The sequence below is a fragment of the Notamacropus eugenii genome, chromosome 4, assembly GCF_028372415.1.
Source record: "Notamacropus eugenii isolate mMacEug1 chromosome 4, mMacEug1.pri_v2, whole genome shotgun sequence".
Classification (NCBI taxonomy): Eukaryota; Metazoa; Chordata; class Mammalia; order Diprotodontia; family Macropodidae; genus Notamacropus; species Notamacropus eugenii.
This window is the reverse complement of record NC_092875.1, coordinates 270,421,844-270,427,843: the sequence shown is the minus strand read 5'-3', so window position 1 is coordinate 270,427,843 and position 6,000 is coordinate 270,421,844. Positions and strand designations below refer to the sequence as shown.

General features: G+C 35.3%; 1 long non-coding RNA gene across 1 annotated transcript in view; it reads right to left on the bottom strand.

Moving 5' to 3' along the window:
* Positions 1-1,021: 1,021 nt before the first annotated feature.
* Positions 1,022-6,000, bottom strand: part of LOC140501231 (uncharacterized) — a 50,597-nt gene continuing 45,618 nt past the window's right edge. The window contains exon 3 of the long non-coding RNA XR_011966105.1: positions 1,022-1,347. This is a non-coding gene — a long non-coding RNA (uncharacterized lncRNA). The remainder of the gene's footprint in view (positions 1,348-6,000) is intronic.

Genomic DNA, 6,000 nt, shown 5'->3' with positions numbered 1-6,000 from the left:
GGGATCGCAAACAGTTGGACAGGGCTGAACTACAACAAAACTGAACAAAACCAGCAAAACACAAATGCAAAAAAAAAGACAGTCCCTGACATTAAGGAGTTTACAATCTAAATGAGCAAGACCACGAACAATGAACAAAAATAAGCTGAAAAGGGGGCCGGAATAGAAGGTGGGCTGCCCGAGGGGGCATGATGTTTAATTGTATATTGGAAACTAGATAGTTATCCAATCAGAGGACAGAGGCAACTGAGGATGTTGAAGTGATGTTAAGTATAAAAACTGAATCAATTTCCGTGATGAGCTTATCCAGGGAAAAGAGTAATGTTCTTGGAGTCATAGAAACCAGGCAAGGCAGTGAGTGGGAAATGAAATCAAGTCAACCAAGTATTTATTAAGCACCTCATAGGTTCCAGGCCTTGTGCTAAATCCTGGGAATACTGCATCAAGAAAAGTAAAAATCAATCCCTGCCTTCAAGAAGCTCACAATCTAATTGGGTTAGACAACATGCAAACAACTATAAAAAAAGAGACAGAAGGCATTTGCATCAAAGGAGATAAGGAAAGGAAGAAGTTGGAATTTTAGCTGGGACCAGAAGGAGTGAGGGGAAGTGCAGATTCCAGCTTTTAACTTCTAGGATCCCTCTCTATCTGGGACTCATATTCTAAAATGGGAATAATTTTTGCACCACCTACCTCACTGCACTTTTGTGAGAAAAACATTTTTTAAACCATAAAGAACTATTAAATATGAACTATTTTTATTTATTGAGCCAAAAGAGACAGCCCCCAAAGAAATGAGTTATTTTTTTGTTCTAATGTATTCATTCCATACTCTTCCCATCCCACATTTATCTCACTTGGCTGCTCACCCTATTTTCACCTCCATTTCCACCTTTATCTTTTCTTTTTCTGTGAGTGTTTGGGTAATTCCAAACCCCTCTTTTTTTATTCCCATTCAATTGGATGTCATACCCACCCATGAGGTACAAATGTAAAATATAATGAAAAGCCATTTCTCAGATGCTATTTCAATAAGTCTTTATTGTCTTCCCATACAGTCTTATGCTAGTGTTAGAGATACTGAAACAGAAAAACTCAATAGTTCTTGGCTTTAAGGATTTACACTCTGTAGGATGGTGGTGGGGGTGGCTGTCTTTGGGGAACAAGTAGAACTTCAGTAAATATTAAATAATTTCACTGTAGGAGGGAGCCAGTGACTAATAGCTGGAGTCATTTGGAAGGCCTTTTGTAGAAGGGTCTCTTCTTAACATGAGCCTTGAAGGAGTCCAGAAGATCCAAGAAGAGAAAATGAGGAAGGGGATAAGATTTCAAGCATGGGGGACATACCTGGAGGAATGCAGAGATAAGAAATATTAATTAATTAATGAGAAGGGGGTTTTTGGGGGGGGGGGAACAGGAACTAATTTGCTAGAATGTAAAGTATCAGGGGAGGTGATGTATAATTGACCTAAAAAATAAGTTGGAGCCAAGTTATAAAGGACTTTACATGTTAAACAGAATAGTTTATATTTTAACCAGGAAGTAGTAGGGACCCACTGAAGTTTCTTAAATAGGGAGAGTGATACAGTCATACCTGTAATCTGTGAAATCAATTTTGCAACTCTGTGGAGGGGCAAATGTGTTTGTCCTTCTTTTAGGGAAATGGTCTGAAGAATAGGTTTAAAAGTTTTCCAAAGAAAATGGAAAGAGTATATGTGACTGTTTGCTTGGTCTTTAGAGTCAGCTACTGAATCTATTCCCTTTTTTGGTTGTTTGTCAGATTTGTAAAGGGTGAAAGAGGACAATAATAACTGGGTATCTGAAGTAATTTTAGCAGTTAGAGTTTGTTGCAACCATGAAATGATCATTTTTTTCTAGTCTGCTTCTCAAAATAAAGTCAGTTAGTGTGCTTTGAATCATGTAGACGCTTATTTGATCTTACAGGAAGAGAACAAGTTCTGACAAGTCTCAGCAAATGTTTGTCTTGGAAACTATCTTCCTTGTAGATTATTCTGCTTGTAGTGATATAGACAAATATCTTTGGGAGAAAATATTTTGTGAACATTTGAGTCTTAACAGAGCAAGCACATTAATTTCCTGAGTCAGAAATATTTTCAGACTGTAACCAACTTCTTAGTGGTGAACACAGAAAATATTTTATTTTGGTCCCAGAATACAATGGATAGAATAGGAATTTCCCCAATGTTTTCTGACTGCTTACTTTTTTAGGGGAAGCACCCTCTGGTAAAAATAAAGTAATGCACTGATTTCTATGTAGCATTTTGGATAATGAGACTGCAAAGGTTTTCTCATGAAGAGATCAAAATTTAGAGTTGGAAGGTAATTTAAGAGGTCATCTAGCCCCAGACTAAGACTAGAATGGAATATCCAGGACATGGCTTAAAACATCAAAATTTAGAAGAGATGATAACACTTTCAGTCCTTCACCAGTATAGAAACTATAGCACTTAGTACCTAGTTAGCAAGAATAGGTAACAGGAAATTTAAGATGGGAGCTTCCTCTTCATTCCCACCAAAATCCTCACTGGCCTAACCCAGTTCTGCCTCCATTCCCTCTTCCCTAGCAGCAACTTGGAGCTAATTGTCAGTGGGTCTTTATTATTAACCACTCGATGCTCTCCCACCCCCATTCCTCATCCTCATTTGAATTAAAGGAGCATTTCATATCTCTTTACTAAAATTAAAACTCAAAAATTACAATTCTGATCCAGTGAAATTTTGTATTAACCATTTCTGAAGCAGGAGGTCATTCTGGCAGCAGGAGGTGGAAATTTCCATGGGCTGACTCAAATGGAAGTTTGTAAGGGACCCCCTATCAACCTTCCTTCTTGGGGCAGCAGTAGGAGATGGAATGATCTTAGTCAGAAGGTCTTGTTTTCCCCTTTTATTTATTCATTTTTAGTTTTCAACGTTCACTTTTATAAGATTTTTGAGTTGCAATTTTTTTCTCTCTGCCTCTCCCCCTTCCCAGGATGGCAAACAATCTGATATAGGCTATACATGTACAATCATATTAAACATATTTCCACATTAGTCATATTGTGAAGAATCAGAACAAAAGGGAAAAGCCATGAGAAAGAAAGAGAGAGAAAATAGTATGCTTTGATCTGCATTCAGACTCCAGTTTTTCTCTAAATGTGGATAGCATTTTTCATCATGAGTCTTTTGGAATTATCTTAGACCATAATATTGCTGAGAAGAGTTAAGTCTATCAAAGTTGACCATAGCACAATGTTACTGTTATTGCGTATAATGATCTCCTGGTCCTGCTCACTTCATTCAGCATCAGTTCATAAGTCTTTTCACACAGGAAGGTCTTCTTCCTCTTTTCACCTGAAATTGGAGATCATCAGGGCTTGGGAACTGATAGAAATCACTCTTCCAGTCCCCTACCCCTTTCCTCAGGTATTACAGTAGAAAATAGAATGTTCTTGAGCTGACTTGGGAGGACAAAGAAAAGTGAAGATTGGAGGAAGAGAGGAAGGTTGCAATTCTGGATTTGGAAGAATGATGGAATCCTCAGATACAGGCACATTTGGAAGATGGTGGGGCTTGAGAGTAGAGAAAGATAATGAATTATCCTCACTCATAAAGCTGTTGTGAAGAAAATACTTTTAAAAACCTTAAAGCCCTATACAAATATTATTTCACGTTTTCAAAATATATAATTTTGTTGATCGATTTAATAATCATTAACCTTAGCTGTGACCATTTGAAAATGAACCTTGATGTATTCTGGCTATTTCTATGCCAGGGAGAAAATTAGTTGAAAACAGAAGATCTTGGTCAAATTAGTTATTTAGTACTGAGAAGTAAAATTAATGTGGTGGTTGAGTTAAAAATTGGTTGTTTATCAGATGTCTCTATGTGTATTTCTGTTAATCACATTCAGGCAAATTAATTTATTTGATGTTTCTGTATTCTGGATATTTCTGTATTCTAAAAGGAAAAAAAATCTTAACTTTTTCCTGTCCCCACCACTAATTCACATTTTAAAAATAGGATAAAAATAAAATTGTTTATCTCAGGGATATGTGAAAATTAATGGGATAATATTACAATACCTGATTCCTTCATGCATATGATTCTGAGTAATTATAGTACTATTTTAAGTATAATCATAATGCTTATGATAATGGTAACAGATTGACAAATATGTGAAGTTTAATATCTATTAGCTTAATTGACTGAAAGATTTCTGCTAATATATGCCTGAGTAATTTAGAGACATTTGTGGAAATTTTCTGCTAATTAAAGAAAATGCATATATTAGAATACAACTTAATACAAATGTGAATAGACTTGAACAAAATATGAGGTCTGAAAATCGATCATTTTCATTAGTGAGTAAGGAGACATAGCTTATTTATATATTTTATATAAAAATAATTATGTACACATACAAAATAGAGACATTCTAGATGTAGTAATATAAATAAGTGTATTTATTCAAAATATGTATTGAACTCCTACTGTGTGCAAGGCACAATTTGTTATAGTGATATATGTATGTGTCATTTTACCATTAGATTATAGATACATAAGGGTCACTTCCCTTTCTCTGGGTATCTTTCTCTATCACACACATACACACACACCTCAATAAATCTAAAAGCATTAAAAAAAATTTCCTGCTACGTTCTAGTCACTGTTAGACACAAGCTATAAGAAAGAAATAAAATAGTCTTTTCCCTCAAGGAGCTAATATTCCACAAGGGGAAATGAAAGGTATACATATAAGCACACAAAAATAGGTGCATCAAATATAGATGAAACAAATTCAGCTAGTTGGGGAGAGGGGTTCAAAAAGCTGGGTGGTGAAGATGGATTGGTGGAAGCAGTCAAAGAGAAGGTTCAATTGTGAATATGGTCATGTAGGGAGAAGGGATGGTCCATCTCTAGAGAGTCTAGTCCATATTCCAGCGTAAACTGTGGGAAGGTGGGCCCCCAAAAAGTTGCCCCCAAAACACAAGATTCTAGTGATCCAAGTCCTGGAGTATTTCACAAGGCAAGATTTAGATATGGTGGTTGTAAAAGGGAGGAATCCCCAGAGAGAAAGCATGTCTTCCTTCTCCATTTTAATGCTCTTCCTAGAACAAATCCTTGTTTAGCCTATGAAAAATCCTATTCTCATGCAGACTGATACATGGGGACCAAAATAGGAAATTCTCTTTAAGTTCAGGTTTCAGTTCAATGTTTTAATTAAAAATAAAGTCAATTCAAATGAGAACACATGGAAAATAGTTTGTAAGTCCTGGGATTCCACTGATGTCAGTTGTTAAAATAGTTTTACTGAAATTTTACTATGAATTTCCTGTAATTTTGACTGACTTTACAATTTAAAAAATATTAATTTTTATTGATGCCTTTATAACATCTATCTTTTTCCTTTAGCCTGCCAAAAGTGAGTTTTTTCTGGTTTCAGAGAAAAACATTTAAGCAAAACAAATCAACAGTGATTTTGTCTGACACTGTATTGCAATCCCTCATCTCTCCAACTATCTTTCCTCAACTCTTTTCCCCAGTCATATATATAGCTACATAGCTTTTACTTTCATACCCTCTTTTGTTCTTTTTGTTTGTATTACCCTAATCATCTATACTCTCTGTTTCTTCTTGATTCAATCTGTATCAATCCATACAATCTTCCCACATTTCTTCAAATTCCTCATTTAATGTATTTTGTGGCTCATTACATTCAAATGCCCCAATTTGTTCAGCTAATACCTTAATCAATTGGGACCCACTATTTTCCAATCTTTGTACCACTAAAAGTTATGAATATTTTGAATTTGAATAAAAGCTATGAATATTTTGGCATATGTATTATCTTTTTGTCTTTGACTTGTTTGGGCTATATAATCACACATTATATTCCCAACAAACCTAAGAGGCAGGTGTTACTGTTATCCCTATTTTACATATGAGGAAACTGAGGCAAACAATGCTTGCTTAATTGCTCTGACAAAAGAAAAACAA